At 53.0% G+C, this 16,923-nt stretch overlaps 1 long non-coding RNA gene across 2 annotated transcripts; it reads left to right on the top strand.

The window, feature by feature from the left end:
- The first annotated feature begins 2,526 nt into the window (after positions 1-2,526).
- LOC140662192 (uncharacterized) lies at positions 2,527-15,797 on the top strand. Of its 2 annotated transcripts, none has more exons than XR_012046010.1 (3): positions 2,527-2,796; positions 3,578-3,645; positions 9,062-15,797. It is a non-coding gene; the product is annotated as an uncharacterized lncRNA (long non-coding RNA). The 2 variants fall into 2 exon arrangements; XR_012046009.1 differs by lacking the exon at positions 2,527-2,796 and having other exon boundaries at positions 2,966-3,645; positions 9,062-9,298; positions 9,797-15,797.
- The last annotated feature ends 1,126 nt before the right edge of the window (positions 15,798-16,923 follow it).

The following is a 16,923-nucleotide window of genomic DNA, read 5'->3' as shown; positions in this document are numbered from 1 at the left end:
GTGGCGGCGGGGGCCGGGCCGGGACCCCCCCCCCCCGCTCTCGCCCCGGGGGCGCGGGCTCCGGCGGGGCCGGCGGCGGGTTCCCGGCCGTGGGAAGGTCGCGGTGGCTTTGCGGGGAGCGACGGGGATTTTCCCGCCTGCGAGCGGGGCCGGAGCCTGGCCGGGCCCCGGGGAGCGGCGGGGAGGAGGGCGGGCAGCCGCCGGGCCGGGATGCCTCTCCCTCGGGTCCCCTCTCCGCCCTCCCCAGCAGGGAGCCCGGCCCCGGCACCCCCCTGCGCAGGACGGGACCCGCCGCTGCCGGAGAGGATGCTCCGGGCCCAGAGCCCCTGCGCCCACCCCTGCGAGGCACCCACGGATCCCATTTCTCCCGGCCAGGCCAGCCTGCGCTGGGACTGGGGTTGTGGCAGTTTCCCCCTTCCCGCTGTGAAGGCACAGGGGAGTTCAGCAGCTGGGATAAAAACGTTACCCTAAGTGAACTTTAGCAGCCGAGGCGTTTGATGCAGCCCCCCGCAGACAGGGTTTAAAGCAGGTTCCAGAAGCACTTTCTCCTCCGGGCAGGCACAAAGAGGAGAGCTTCTGCAAGGAGCCGGCTTTGAGCGCGGCGTTTTGCTTTTCTTCCTCTGAACTTGCCAAAGAGACACCCACAGCCCCCTCCGTCACTCCACGGATCGTGGCACTGCATCCCTGCATCCCCATCCCTGCATCCCTGCGTCCCCGTCCCTGCATCCGCGTCCCCGTCCCCGCATCCGCATCCCCGTCCCCGCGTCCGCATCCCCGTCCCCGCGTCCACATCCCTGCTGTAAGCGCCGGCGGCACATTGCAATGCACTGAAACAACCGATCCGAGCTTTCACCAACGTATTCGTGCACCAGCACCACAACACAACGCACTGGTAAATTCTGAGGAGATTTGGCCTAATTACACCCCTGAGCCACTGATGCTTTGCAGGCAGAGAGGCTGTTTATCAGCCTTTAATTAAAAATGTACCGAGCTTGCATTCCCCATCTTCCCCATAGTTGTGGTAAATCTAAGAGCATCAAACCAGACCCCTGCTCTCCCCAGGGAGCCACAAAACACAACTCTGCAATTCCCCGTGCGACTTCGCCACTGGCACCCGTAAGCAAATGCAGAATCCAGTCGGCCGGCTCTATGGCAGGCAGCATTCCCCAGGAAAGGTTTTTAGGGGTAAAGCTCAGAAATGGGGTGCAGGATGCTGGGTTCCTCGCCCGTCTCTGGCGGGGGAGCATCGTCCAGTGAGTCGATGATGAAAGAAAATCCCCATTTCTGGGTTACGCTGCGGAGATGCTGCACGGGGTCATCTTTCTCTGCCCTCTGCCGGGGTCAGTTCAAGCTGCGGTTGGGGAATTTTGGAGCTTCTTGAGCGATGAGCGCTGGGGAAGGGCAAGGGATTACAGCTGCGGGTTCAAGGTGCCAGCTGCACCGCTGGACCGGAGCGATGCCTCGCTCGTCCTGGCTATCCAGGCGAGCTAACAAACACCCAGGGAGGAATGATATTTGACTTTGGCTTTCCATGCTGCTCAAGCGACACGTTCAAGGTCTCTCTTCGTTACCACTGGAGACCATCTGGGCACTCCACGATCCAGAAGAAATTAATGCTTTTGAGCAAAATTTGATTTCTATTCAGAGGCTGTACCTGTGCCAGGCGGAGCTGGCCAAAGAGCCGGCGGGGGAAGCGGCGAGAGCTCCGCGCCGGCAGCTTTAGGAGTGAGGGTCAGCGCTTTCGGCAGCGCGGGCAGGGACGGGATCTGGCAGCGGGGAGCTGGCAGAGGGCCGTCGCGCTCAGGCACTGCCCATCCTTACACAGGAGCCTGCTCAAAAGCAGTTTTCCAATTGCAGGTTGCCCAGTGATGCCCCGAGTGGGTTGGCCTCCCCGTGGGTCTACCATTAATGTGATAAAAGACGTTGGAAGCAGGCGTAGGCGAGAGGGCAGCTGCCTGCAGTTCTGCAGGGGTTAAAGCTGGACCGTGCAGGGGACAAGCTCCTGCAGAGGAGGAAGAGCTCAGCCTGGCTCATCCACCCTTCCTGCGGTACCCAGCTCAGGGAGGGAGAGGTGGGTGTTGCTGTTGCCTGTGTCCTTGCAGACGGTGGGGTCACCTCCGGAGGAGCAGAGAGGTGAAGAGGAGAAAAGAACCCGCTGGGGACAAAAGTGACAGCAGGGAGAGAGAGGAAGGGGCGCAGGGAGGAGGCTCTGGAGCAGAGCTCGTGGCAGGACGGGAGGTGTGCAGGACCAAAGGCTCAGAGCACTTTTCCCGATGCTCTGGGAGAAGGTGGGCAGCGGTTGCTCTTACAGACACGTCTTGGATGGCGAGGAACGACAAAAAACAATACGAAAAAGAATCGACATCACTGTCGCTCTTCAGAGAGAGGAAAAGATGAATCTCATGGTAATTGGGCACCTCCTCTTGACTTTGGGGGAGGGAAGTGATCTGAATCCGCCTTGTTTCAAGCTCTGGTGATCCTGGCAAAGCCTCCTCTGCTCTCTGCTGCCTCGGCTGGGGACTGAGCCTGGACAGGAGGGACCATGCGGACGGAGGAAGGAGAACTAGACAGGAGTGCTCACAGCCAGGATCTGAGATCAGAGAGAAGGAATGTTGTTATGGAGAGGCTGAAAGCTCGGGGTGGGGATGACTCATGCTGGAGAACATACAGCTGTTGGAGCGGGATTTGGCACCCGCTCGCCAAGGCTGCGGAGCCTTCCCCATCAGCAGAGACGGGAGAGAGGAGCCTCCGCCATGTCTGTGACCGGGCAGAGGCAGCTGCCAACCTGTGCTGGAGGTGATGGGGAGGGGAACGCTGCCTGCCAAAGTGGGGTCATGACCCGGAGAGGTATTTCGGGCAGCAGGCAGGGCTTAGCAGTGAGGTTTCTTGCTAGCAGGGTCCCTTCTAGCTGAGGGATGTGCACCCTTAGTGCAGGGCCTCGTCTGCTTTCGGCTGGGGTCGGTGATGCCGCCCTGGGGAAGGGGGGAGTCGGAGCAGTGGGGATGGGATGGGGCTGGATGGGTCAGCTCTGCTCAGCCCCAGGGCTGCAGCTGTGAAGACGTACGAGGTACAAAGCAGACATCCCTCTCCCTTCCCTAGTAATGGGGAAACTGAGGCACAGAGCGGGGCTGTGGTGTATTCCCACCACCAACTCAGCTGCCGAGGTTAAAAAAAGCCTCGCGATGGCTCTTGCTCACTGCAGCATCCTTGGCCCGTGGTCACGCGCTGCTTGCGCTGGGAAGAGGCAGAACATTTTGTGGCTGGAAGCAATCTCTGGCTGAGGAGTCAGACCCCCATCCGCTCCTGGGCTGCTGGCAGCCAACGCTTGTAGGGCACGAGGGCTTTCACCCAGCTTTCATCCAACTTCCATCCAGCGGGAGATGCTGTAGCAGCTTCCCCAGTGTTCACAAGGCTGCTGCAGAGAGAAGGGGGAAAAACCATTCCCCCCATCCACTGAAGCCAGGGCAGGCAGGGAAGGAGATTTGGGCAAGACGTTAGGAGCAGGGGGATGAGCCAGCATCTTCCCAAGGTCCCTTTCAGAGAGATTTTTTGGTATCATGCCTGGAAATAACCACAGTGCCAGATTCCCAGCGCCGTGGGATAAAAAGCTCCATAGGCTGCTTCGGAGGTGGCCCCGTTTCAGTGGTAAGTGAAGCGACTGTAAATATAAACAGACTTGTTATTAATCACGTTCTGTAAGTGTGGAGTCATTATCTTTATGTCCCTGGAAAAGTAATTATCTCTGGCTTTTCAATAAGAACTTGGAAAAGCCTAAAGACTTGAGTTCTGGAAATGTCATCTGTCTCCACACAGAAGAAAACCTGCATATTTTCACAGATTAATACAAGTTAACCAAATTTACAAAATGAGTGAGTTTTAATATATTTCCAAAGCTTTAAGTTAAATGCCTCTTCCCTTCCCAGTGATTTATAATCCTGTTTTGCAAACTTTTCCTGTATTGGACATATCATACTGTACTGTATGATGCTGCATTTTATTCTCTACCCAGTAGTATGTGTACAGGAGACAAGGTGGGATCTGATTTACGGGATTTCTCCTCCACTGCCATGTAAAGCAATTCCTCCTCGCCTGACCAGGCTCACGGGTCGCAGAGCTCCACATAAAGAATTATTTCTTCCGTACAAACAACCAAAAAGAAACGTTTTCCAGTTGAAGGGAACATCAAGCTGATGACTTCAGGCCAAAACGCAGCTCTGTGAAGTTTTATGCAACTGAAAGTCCACAGAAACATATCCACGCTCGACAGAAAATATTTGGGAAGATAACATTGCCTGCTGCATTTACATTCCTGATGTTCCAGCAGCTGCTGGGGGCAGGGGGGGAAGAGGAGGAGGAGGAGCAGCGAGCGAGATGTGAGATGCGGCAGACCCAGGACCGGCCCTAGCCAGAAGCCACTTGCATTTCCAGCTCCGACGACGCAGCGTTAGCACAAGCTGGGGGAGAAAATCTGCATTGAAGCCGGTTTTAATTTCACCCAGTGTCTCTAAAGCAGAACACACACTGTACGTTAGGAACTGAACTGATAGCTAGAGGGAAGGTGGTTGCTCCCATCGCATACGTACCCACCACCTCGGCGGATGGCTCACGCTGGGGGTCAGTGCGTTTTTAAGCAGCCAGAAGCATTCAGGAGCAGGTTTTTTTGCTCTGGAGTAGCTGCATCTGGGCATTGCTTCGTTTGCTTGGTCACGCAAGGGATCGAGATCCAACTCCTGATGGGAGGAGGGGACTGTCTAGGAAGGATTATCCCCCAACGCACCAAAAGGCTTGTCCTTCTAGCTCTTTTCCAGATTTCAGAGGTTCCCGCATCAAAATGTTTTGGTTTGTCTTTTCGGTTATATTCTAAATTACTACGCATTAGTGCTTGCTAATGTTGAAGTAACAGAAATAAAAGCTGGAGTGAAGTGCTTCAGCTAAAGCTGGGATGAGATGTTTCATAGAAATGCAATATTCTGAGATTGCCTTTTCATTTCAAAATGAGCCATAACATTTCCAGCTCCACATGGCTCTTGGGAGAAGGTAATTTGTATTTTCAACCCTCTCTTGCTTCGGTGGAGCGGGCAGGAGCAGGGCAGGACTTGGGGCAGGTCGGGCTCTTGCTGACGGCAGGCAGGTACGGCAGCTCGGTAAAACCCCGCGGTTTGGGGGAGAGGCGAGGGATCTTCATGATGTCTCATCCTACAGGAGAAATCCCCGGGGAATCCAATGAAACCATCAGGGCCAAATTTTAACGCACACAGAGGGAAATGCGTTTTCAGACCCTGTTTAATTGAATTGCCGAACTCATCGCTGTAGGAGCTCACAAACGAGCTCAAAAGGGGAGAACTCAAATTGACTAAGTGCTTCATCGGCAGCTAATGCACGTGATGGATGGGATGACGTCTGCAGCCGCAGAAGCCCTTACGGCATCGGTGCTCCGAAGGGACGGAGCACACCGGGAAAGCATCATCCTCCGCACGCCCGGCGCTCAGCCCGGTCCTTGATGGGAGACCTGCCCTGCCACGGGGCTGACCCGGGCTGGGGTCTGTGTCCGCGACCCCGCCGTGCCTCCCGTCCCCCATTTCTCCCCTCCCTTATTAAATCACACCCTCATTAGTACCAGGCCTTCGCTAGCAGCTCGCTGTGCCGGCGTGGCGGGGAGAGGGCCGCTCCCCGCTCGCAGCCCGACGGAGGGATCCTCTTGGTGGAGGTGACACCAACAGGGTCTGGCAATGTCCCTGCTCCTTGTCCCCTCCGGCGGGACACGGAGCTGTCCTGTGCCAAATGCCCCCTTCCCAAAACACTTCGATATTTGTTTTGCTGATGCAGAAGCCGAGCATCTCCAGTCCGTCACAGGAGGAAAATCGCAGGGCTCAGGCGTTTGGGCAGCCACGAGAGGAAAATGTCCCCTCGGACCACAAGCTGAGGACACACCTTAGGTCAGCACATTAAATAGGCTTTATTGGCAATTAAGATAACTGAGCCCTGCATTTCCCAAATACAGCAAATATCCCCAAAGCAGAGATGTACCCTCACCGATATTTGCTCACGTAAATGGTGTCTCTTGCTGTGTCTGAGCACCAGCGCCCCAGGCAGCCCCAGAGAAGGCTCTGGTTCTGCTATCAAGCCTCTGAAGGCTTGATAATTTAATTTAAAATTTAAATTATTTTAATTAAAATTTAATTTTTAAAAAAAATAAATAAATCGCCCAGTACAATGGCCACAGCCTTTTCTTGTACATTCAAGTTAGTTACCACAGGTCAGGTAGGAGCAGGAGGAGCCTGAGCAGTGTCTCAGCACTAACACATTTATCTGCTCCTTGACCCATCAGCTGCATCTCAGCATCTCTCAAATGTTATTGCATTTATCCACATCCCTGCTTCAAATAACATCCCGGGGCGCAGGCAGGGAGCAGAGGTCTTGGGAAGGGGGAAGGACTTGGGTAAGAGCCCTTGGAAAAAGAGAGAAGCCCAACCTGAAGCTCAGACACAAAGCTTTCTTGATTTGGGATATTCAGCTTCATCCCTGGATTAATGCTCGTCCTCTGCAGTCCTTTCCTTGACAGATTCGGATCCCCCCACCCACATCCCTTCGCAGGCACAGAGCCGCCACGCACAAAGAGCATATCTCACTTTCTAGGGCTTGGGAGGATGCGAAACGCTCCCACGCATCTCGCTGCGATGCTCCCTGCAGGACAGCCCCCCCGAGGGTCTCAGCAGGGGATTTCAGCCCTGTAGCACCAGAACCGCAGCGTGGCCCCCCGAATCCTTCCTATCCTGGTCCCCAGGGACAACCAGTCCGGCAGCAGGGCTGGAGCTGCACCCTGGTCATGTTTAGAGGTGATGGTGGTAAAATTAAATGGATGTGGGGTGGAGGTGTGGGGCCAGAGCAGGGCGATGCGCTTGAAGCTAAGAAGGAACCGAAGGGCAGGAGCACCCAGGCATTTAACAGCACCTTTCAGGGAGCTCATTTCCCTCTGACCAGCTCAGATGTGGAGATTTATCTTGGACACCCGATTTTCCCTCCCCTGGGAAGGTCCTGGGGCCCCCCTGGCTGCTCAGAGAGATGAGACGTGGTGGCCTCACTAAGATCAACAGCCACAGGGCTTACACAGGGCTGGGATTCACCCAAAGGACACATTTCCACCCAAAGGGTGCATTTCCACCCAAAACAAGCCAGAGCAGAGCTTGTTTGCCATATGGCGCGGCCGGCGAGCAGCTGGCACGAAGGCAGACCAGCTCTCCACAATTTCATCTTTGCAATTTTCTTCTCTTGAGTGAGAAGATCAAGAGGAAGAAGAAACAGAGAGGGGACATTTGCTGGCATCCTTCTCCTTCCCTGTTGGAAAAGTCAGATGCTGAGGATGGAAACCTGGCACAATGGCTATTTCCAGGAAATTATTTGGGCTCCAGCATCTCACTGTGCTTGACCCTCCCAGCAAAGGCTGGGCATAGACGGACGAGTGGGCTCCATAGACGGACGAGAGCAAGGAGAGCTATTAAACCTAATGGGTGGGAAGTGGCCATGAATAAATCAGCAGCATCTTTCCAGCCATCAAAGCCTGAAACCCTCCAGTATGGAGCGAGAAGCGGAGGGGATGCCAAGGTGACATATGTCTGGTTTATGATAGGGGCTATTTAATGCTGTTACCTACAAATCCAAAACACTTGGCCCATGGACCCCCACCCTGCTGCCGTGGGGTGGGATTTTGGACCTCACCCCCCAGCCCTGCACAGAAACTCCCTCCCAAGGCCACCCTGGAACACTGGCGAGCGAAGCCTTTCATTTCTGAATGCCTCCAGGCTGGATCTGTGCAGGGGTTTCACGCCTGCCCTGCCCTTTCGATGCCGCAGGCGGGAGAGAAGACGTGGGAGGCATCACCAGTTCAAACCTCCCTTTAACCAGATACACCCTCTAACCATCCAGCCTGGCCTCAGTAATCCCAAATCCTAGGTATTAGGCATTTAATCTTGCATTTTATCATGTCTCCTCTTACCAGGGGGTCCGAAATTAAAAGGGAAGCAGGGAAGAGCTGAGCTTCTGCAAGTTTAATTGGTTCTGGCTGGTGGATAAGGAAGGAAGGAAGGAGGAAAAGGCAGCGGTTTCTTTTGTTGGCTTTCCTTGGTGCTTCCCGAGCAGCTATAATTATTCTGGGAGAAGGGAAGAGATGCAGCCTCAGGGGAGGGAGGGGCAAAAATGCCCCCTCCCCGGACAGAGGAGGACCTTGTGTTCGTGTCTCAGCCGGCCCCGGGCACGAGGGAGCCAAGCAGCTCCGTGGAGCTGAGCCAGCAGCCTGGGCTGGAGGCCCGCGGACATTATTTTCCATGATGCAAACCAGGGGGGGAGAGGGGCCAACGCAGGACACGGACGAGTCAGAGGTTTGGTGCCTTTGATGTCTTCCTCCTGCCTTGCAGGAAAGCTGGAGGCATCTCTCCCCGCCCCGGGCTGGTGCTGGGGAGGGTCCTGGTTGGGCTGCGAGCGGGGACGGATGCTGAGCACTGGAAGTGGCAGCAGGAGGAACCGGGGACAGAGCCAGAGGGGATGCGAAGCAATGAGCGGGGGGCCGGGGAGCCCCATTTCGAGCGCTGGGAGCTCCTGGGTGGTACCCAGTGCAGGTCTCAGCTCCGCTTTGCTGATGCCCTACAGGTCCTGGGATATAGAAATCCCAGTTTCCATTCCCTCCCCCCAGCCTGCTACACATCCTCTGGCCATCTCACTTTTTACTCCAGAACAGAAAGCTCGATGCAGGATACCTCACCATTAATGCCGTCTCGCTAGTCACCCCCAGATCCTACCAAGGCTACTCAGAAATGGAGCTGCCTTGGCTAATAAATGCACTTATTTTATTATTATTAGCAGAATGGAGAGCTTTTAATTGCATTTCCCCACCCCCCCAGATGTAACGAAGGACTGTACTTTGATCTCAGTTGAAATATCTATTAGCAACAGGTATGTACCTTCAATATGCTATTTTCTAGATAAAAATAAGCAGATCCACAGCTGATGGGATACAAGAAAAAGCCCAAATGGTGAAGCTGTAATCCCGCTTTTCCATATTTACCAGGAAAAAGCACGATGTGGGAGTTTCAGCATCCCACAGCAGTGACCACCGGCTGCTGGGGAAGGTCTCCGGGAACTGGGATGCTGGAAGATGTCACTGCTGCCAGCCTGTGGGAACTGCTGCACCTCACTAGGAAGACGACGAATTTTGGAAGAACCACGCGCACTTAAAGAATAATGCAACCTGCCAGCCACTTAACGCAGCCCAGATAAATGGAACCGACAGCTGGAGCTTACCCAGGTAAAACTGGCAGAGCAAGAGGGCTCTGGGGACAGGCAATGAGCTTGGGGATGAACTAGGACACTTTCGGAGCCGATACTGTGAGGTCTTTCCCGGTGTGGGTGTGCAGAGGTCAGCACGGCTTTGGGAAGGGGGCAAGGCGGGGAGGTGGGGCCTCTCTCACTGCGCCGATGCTCTGCAGCATCCGTGAGCCGATTGCACTTGTGGGACCAGGCTGTACCACCGTGTCCTCGCTGCCTCAGCCCTCTTCGTTCAGGAGGGCGCTGCTGGTGATACATGGGTGATAAACGATCCAGAAATATGCAGTTTGAGGCCACCGAAGTGGCAAATCACCCTCCAGCAGTGAGCCCGCTACCTTAGACTATTTCCCTAATAAAGACTGCAATTAAGATTAGAGTCAGAATTTTTGCAGCAAATGCATTTTCACCTTAAAAATAAGAAAGAAGCAAAAAAAAGAGTGTGATGGATGAACCCTGCTTTCTTTCATCTTCTTTATAGTGAGCGCTCTCTGCTCTACCTCTACTCCAGTGCCAACCTCAGCCTCCTCGCTGTCCCTGTGCATCAGGAGCTGGTGCCTCTCCAGACACCTCTTGCAGGGCAGCTTATAAATTTCCACCCGAAGGCTCAGCACTGACACAGATCACTCAGAAATGAACGGAACAACCATGTCTGGCGAGGGGTTAAATAAAACCCCATGTGTTGTGGGGCCATAGCATCGTCCTTTCCAGCCTCAGCGGGACCATCCAGCTCTGCAGTTTGTCTGTGGGGTGCAGGGCATCCCCCTTGTCCTGGTTAACAGCCGAGATGTGACCCCCTCAGGTGCGATTGCCATCCTCAGCTGGACAAAATTCCCCTCCCCTTCTCCAGGCTCCTCTGGTCCCCAGCAGGGAGACGGCTTAAATCCCACTGGGATGCAAGGTCGGCACCAAGCACGTTCCCTGTTGCAGTGCAGGAGAGGGTTTGCAAGGAGAAGCTAGAAGAGGCTCAAAGCTCCTGGCAGCTGAGATGTGCCAGTAGATGTCCATTTGTCTCACCCTCTCGTATCTGGAGAAATAGTGGAAATCCGGAATTCAGCAGGACCCCCAGCCTCCTGCAGGGCCAAGGGTTGGGTGCAAACACGCAACCTAAACACAGCACAAGAAGACGTCCCACTGCCCCCCGCCCCATGCTGCGCACTGGGAGATGGGGCAAGAAAAAGAGGCGTCAGGACGGTTTCATGTCACAACGTTGGCTACACACGCATTGCAGGAACATCCCCGGAACGGCTGCTCTGCTGGTGTCCCAGGCTGGCACGCTCCAGAGAAAAGGTGCCCATAAACAACATTTTGCAGCTTAAACCCATCGTGAGAATTAGGCTCTGCCTGCTCCCATCCAGCCAAGCATCCTCAGCGTGTTGCTCCATATGGCAACCATTACCGCTTGCGGCAACCGGAATAGTTTGCACCATGCACACACACACACGCACGCACACGCTCTCTCCCCTGCCAGCCTCCTGCCCTTCCTTGTGCATAATCAAGCCCACATGCTAACGAGCAGGCGTGCAAAGCCAACCTGCCTCCCCCTGCAGAGAGCGTTTGCCGGGGCAGGGTTTGCCGCACAACTTGCCTTGCCGAAAGGAGCCCGGCATGAGCGCTCCCGGCAAAAGGACGGCTCAGCCTTTCCCTGCTCCATCGTGTGCTTTGGTTCTTGGGGAGAAACATCCAAAGGCTGCTTCTCCAGACCCAGGGAGCAGCCGCTGTGAGCTCCTGCTTGCTTGGGACAGGCTTGGACACAGCGGCGGTGCAGCCAGGCAGCGCGTGCAGTTGTTTTACAAGCAAAGCCAGTAATGCTGTTTGCAATTAAAACAGCCCAGCCCTTTCCATTGCGAGGCCTTGCTTCTTGCCGCTGGACCTCAGCAAGCTTCAAAGCCCTCGGCTGGTGTTTCTTGGCACCGGGCGAGTTTTCCCCCTCCTCTCCAAGAACCTCACTGGAAAGGACTTGGTTGCTTGGGCCTACAGCATGTAGCAGAGGCGAGGAGGCTGGATGCATGGACAGAAATTCAGGAGGTGAAATAACACCAGTTACCGTGCTTTGCTGAGAAGTTTTACCTAGAAAACATCAAGCTTTGTACAACCCGTCCCAGTCCACACGTGCCTATACATATGTATCTGTAACCCCGACTGGTTGCTGCAGCCTGGCACCCCAGCGCAAGTCCCGAGACGGTCACAGCCAATCGGCCATCAGTGCAAAGGCAATGACAAGCGTGAAAAACGCTGGCTATAATCCCTCTGGAGAGGATTAAGCCATGCTGATTTCAGAAATCAAGATGTTTTATGGCCACCTAAGGACTGAGCAAGGGAGGAGACACTGGCAAAGGGACGTGGGATGGACTGAGCAGGGACAACCAGAAACCAGGGTTTTTTCTGGGAGCAAAAGGGATAACTTTCATTTAGGGAACCTGACACTGTTTCGCCCAGCAAGTTTTCAATTACAGCCTGGCTAACAGAAAATCCTGTAATAATTATGTCAGTGTTGCAATGTTATGGAAAATACCATCACGAGATCAGGTCTGTGCCAGGCTCCTCCAGCAAGCAGCAGGGCAATGTGCACAGGCTGGCCCGCATGCCTGCTCCCCTCCGGCCTCTCCTGCTCCCCACAAAGATGTTGGGGCTCAGAAACCTTCCGGGTGCCTGGAACACCATCAGGTTGTGGGTACACACCGTGGGTTTCTCCCACTGTAAGCATGGGCTAGAGGGGAGTCAATTAAGGTCTCACGGCGTGGTGGCTCACGGAGGAGGCTCTCCAGACCTCTAATCCTCTTCAGCTTCATAACCTCCATTGGTGGTTTTTTTCTTGGAGATATTTATGGCTCTTTCCGTGTTGCTTTCCATGTCCCACTGAATATTGCATGTGCTACCGTTCCCCAAGGACCAATAGTCTGTCGAAAGTTGATTCTTTACAGGCTTTTCTAGAGCTGCTAAATGGCACCTCTTCTCTTCCCCCCGGCATGATTATATCTGTGCATTTACCACTGATTATATTTGCAGGCACATTTGCTGTGATTATTAGCTGAGACCTGTCAAGGAGTCAAGCTCAGTTGTTAGAGCATCTCTGGGGGCTGCAGTCGAAAAAAAAAAGCAGCATCTTTCCTTTTCACGGGGGCACGTGTCGGAGGTTCAGTAGAGCTGGGTGCTGGCAGAGCCACCCACGAGGGGTCCGAGCCACCCATGAGCCATTTATTCCCATCCCCCTTGCCATGGGGGTATTTGGCTGCAGATCCCGACCCAGACACGGACAGCAAGAAGCAAGGACTAGGAGCTAAAAACAGGGTAAAAAAAGGTAAGAAACGGAGGAGAGGAGATGTGCAGGTCCAAAGAGAAGGTGGGGAATCTGTGCCATGAAGCAGGGACCTTAGAAAGCTCTGTTCCTTACAAAGGTGCTTATAGGGATTATTATTGTTAATTTATGTAGATCCACACTTGCACTACAAGAACTTAGGAACTAATTAAACAGCAACCGAAGAACAGCCTGGCCTTGGCTCTTGCCCAGAGCAACTCCTAGGAAGAAAGGATCCCGAACCTAGAGGGAACCCCAGCTGTCAGAGTGCTGCTTTCCTCTATATGCTGCTTAATCTTCCTAGAAATGATACGAAATTTGGGATGATTTTCTGGAGAAGTAGTAAAAAAATAGGCTCACAAACCCTGGAGTTCTCCCGAGGCAACACTGCAAGCTCCTTTGGCATCTCAACGCTACAAAATGGGTTCCCTCTCAGTGATCCAGGGGAAAGGGATCATCTGATGGGCAAAGATTTTTGACACCACGTTAAGTAGAAGACTTGGATCTGGTCTCCAAGCGTCTGTGTCTAGATGAAAACCAGGGAAAAAAAGAAGCCATTTGGGAGAGTAATTTGCTGACCCTGCTAACGGGCACTGGAGCAATTACACACATGGCTCTAATAGGCAGCAAAATAATTAACACTCTGCCAAGGGCTCAAGTGGTGATTTTATGAGTCCTGCTGAAGCTGAGCTCCCACAGGGGTATCAGGGCAGGGGTTTTTTTTTCATTCTTTTGGGACTATTTCATGATCTCATGTGCAACTATTGAATTTTTCCATCTATGAATTTATGCTGAGCTGCCTGAGCAGCAGTGAATTAGCTGACCCTCCTGCCCTGCGAGGAGAGAGCTCCAATGCACCTCACCTCCGGGACCACCCAAGCCATGCGCCCACATTACCAACCCCTCCAGCTGCTGATATTTCCTAGCCGATGGTTCCAAAAGTTAGCCAGCACTTGCTGAATATTGCAAGGAGCTTTTCTAGGTTAATCACGCTCAGAGCCTGCGCAGGCAGGCGTAAGGAAAGAGGAGAGAGGAGAAAAATCCTGTCGTGTTATTATGACAACGCATGCAATAAATACTACTGAAAGCATCCTGTACATCTCGCCTGCGGGGATTCACCACATCTGACCTCAGTCATCTGAAAATCAGCCATCCTCTGGGCTCTCCCAAGAGTTAAGGGGGAGAGTCAGCATTTCCACACATCAGATCCCAAAACAGCTGTGTAAGGGAAGGGGGATTAATTCATTTCTGCAGATGCTGGTTTCTTCTCCCTTGACCAGCACAGGAGCCGAGATACCTCAGACGAGATGTTCAGCTGATGCCAGTTGAAACAAATCACACTTTTGACTGGAGCTCTTCCCGCGAGCCAGGCAGTTGATGCTCTGTGTTGTAGCTACCTGCAGGCAGGTCTACACTCATCTGGGTGATGCTCTCCCTTGAAACCAGGCAAGAGCAACACATGATGGTCCCTCATGGTCCAAAGTTGTTTGGCTTCTGCTCAAGAGCAGAAGAGTGTGAAGAGGGTAACGGAAGGTAAAACCGTCTGTTATTACAGAGTATCTCTGCCATAGCAGGTCTCGTCCCATGGGATCAACAGAAGACTTTGTTTTCTTTATCCCTTCCAGTAATTAATCAATTTTACTGCTAAACAAAGCCGCCTCTTTGAAGGGGAGGTCTCCTATTTTAAATCTTGTTTCAGAGGAAGCAGTCGATGATCCTAACCAGACGTGTCTTCTTAAAGGGATGCAGTTGCTACTGCTCTGACTGAAGACTCTGGAAGATCAAACAGTGCTCTGAAAATTCACTTTACTACTTCATATTCCTCTGCGAAGACGCTGTTACCCAATTTCCACCATCCAGGAGGACTTAAACACATATTCCCAGCTCTTCCCCACTGATGAAGCTCATACAGAAACTTCACATCCATCTCACTGGGTGATAGAAAGCTCCTAGGGAGGACGTGGGCAGTAGCATCTACCAGAAGCTCCATCATCTCACCATAAAGGCTGTGATACCCCGATCGCTTGGGTGTTAGTTAAACACAACACCTGGAATGAGAGCCAAGGCTCATGGTTTACTTCTTCTGCCATGCCAAGAGTCTCCAGCTGGGGTGGACATTGTTTTTTTGGAGTTATTAGCATGTTATGCTCCTCCTGGTTATCACCAGAAGCTCTTTGTGGCTACAAGTGGACAGGGTTAATTTTGTTACCTTCTGTGCTCACGTCCAGCCCTTTCCTTTGCAGTTATAAGGGCCAATCTCTGTATTTTTATCGCACCTGGAAGAAGGCTCCTTGGCTCCGCGATCAGAAGCTCTGATCCAAGTTTATAAAGGTTTTCCATTTGTTGTAGATGTGGAGTTGTTTGCAACATCCAGCTGGAAAAATGGTGGCAACATGCAAGAGTGCTATCCGCTGCATCACTCTGGGTGTTTAATGTAATTTGATTGTAAATAGATGTAAACAAGCACTGGCTTTAGGGCAAGAGAAAAGCTTCGGCAGCTCTGTCATGCGGGTAACTCTGTGCAATAGTAAAAAAAAAAAACAAACTCTGCTTCCTGCCCTGCTTACATCAAGTCCTCCTGCACATTTTATAAGAGAAACTGCCTGGGTATAAAAAAAAAAAATAAATGACTCACTCTGAAACTGGTAACATTGAACACAACTATGTTTTGATCCAAAGCCAAAAATGCTTTATTTATTTGAAATGTGATTCCTTTATCTACTGCCTGGTTTACGAGTTGTTTAGGGCAGTTTCCTTCCAAATGGGTCGCTCAGCACAGAGTTTTGCAAAATCCTGGAGAAGTGGAGAAAGCAGCAAGGAAGACATGGAAACCGTCTTGGCTGATTTATGGAGAGGAGGGTGGGAAAGGGGCCTCCCCATCCCTTGGGAAAGCATTCTCAGAGCCGCCTTCGCTGGAGACCTGCTGCGAGGATGCTGCAACGAGATCAGCAAGGCAGCCCGTGCTGCAACCACCAGCATCGCTCTCCCACTCACACCAACTACATCTCCGATGCTCACTTATCCTTCCAGCCCAGCCTGCGATCTCTAGTGATGCTCTCTGGTGAGCATCACAGGAGCACAAAGATCCCGACAGCATCCTGTGTCGACAGAGGAGTCTTTCTCCTTTGAGCACCGTGCAATTCCCACTTGTTTTGGGTCACCCCATCCTGGCTCCTGCTGCAGTGGTGGGTAGAGAGACGGTGCTCCTGCCTGTAGCCCAGTCTCGCTCAGGCTGGATGAACTCGGTGCTGCTTGCTCCTATTTATTCTGGGCTTTCTGGCTGTGGGAAGGGTCTACAGCCCATCTTGGTGGGAGCAGGGGAGGCTGCGTTGCTGCTGGGGCTGTGTTGCTGCTGTCCGAGAACATCTTCATGCTGTTTTGTTATGGGATTTGGAGAGGGTGGTGGTAAAAGCTGGGGGTCTGCCTTCACCCTGCGATGCCCAGGGACACCCCGTCCTTTGCTGCCCAAGCCACCACCTCCGGGAGCGATGCAGGGTCAGGGTGGACCTTTGGGAGAGCGGATGTTGCTGGGAAGGTGGGGAAAGGAGGGATGGGGGTAAAGAGAAGGGGAAGCTGCATGTGTGTGCAGCGTTCATGGATGGGAAGAGAATTGATTGTGGGAAAGCGGCAGAATTAACTGATCGCATGAAGAATTGATTGATGGGGAAGCAGCTTCACAGGGCATGGAGCTGAGCAGGCAGGGAAATCCTGCAGGCAGGGGAGGGAGACCAGAGAGAGGAAAAACAACCCAGGGAGAAAAACAGAGAAGGTGCTACTGAGCTCTGAAGACTAACTAGGTTAATTCTTTCAGCATGTGGGGCTCTGGCACAGCACAAGAAGGAAGAAAAAAACCTGTGTCATGGGGGGAAAAAAAAAAAAAAAATCAACATTTCAACTGTTGTTTTTCTTCTGCAATGAAGATGCTTGAAAAGTTTTTCACTGAAACCAAAGAGCAAGACCTTCCCCAGCCATCGACTAGCAGCAGAGACATGCTTGGGAAAAGGGAAATTTATATTTGAGCCTCTTCTCTGGCCTTTTTCAATTTCATCCATAAGAGAGACGAATTCAAGATGGTGCGAAAACCATCTGGAGAGACTCATTGAATAGTTGTGTGGTCCCACTTCGTAACGCAGAGACATACCACAGCTTCCCTGTGCTTCGTTTCTGCCAGGGATAACAAAACCCAGAGCTGCGTGCCCCGGGTACCTGAGCCCAGAGCAGAAAAGCTTCATTCGAGTTTTAGGACGGTGCCTGAAGCAGAGGCATTTTGACAACCCCGACCTGCAGAGCTGCCGGCTCCCAGCACAGCC

This window comes from Ciconia boyciana, chromosome 21, assembly GCF_034638445.1.
Source record: "Ciconia boyciana chromosome 21, ASM3463844v1, whole genome shotgun sequence".
In the NCBI taxonomy this organism is placed as follows: Eukaryota; Metazoa; Chordata; class Aves; order Ciconiiformes; family Ciconiidae; genus Ciconia; species Ciconia boyciana.
Note: the sequence above shows the minus strand (reverse complement) of the source record. Positions and strands in the feature narration are given on the sequence as shown.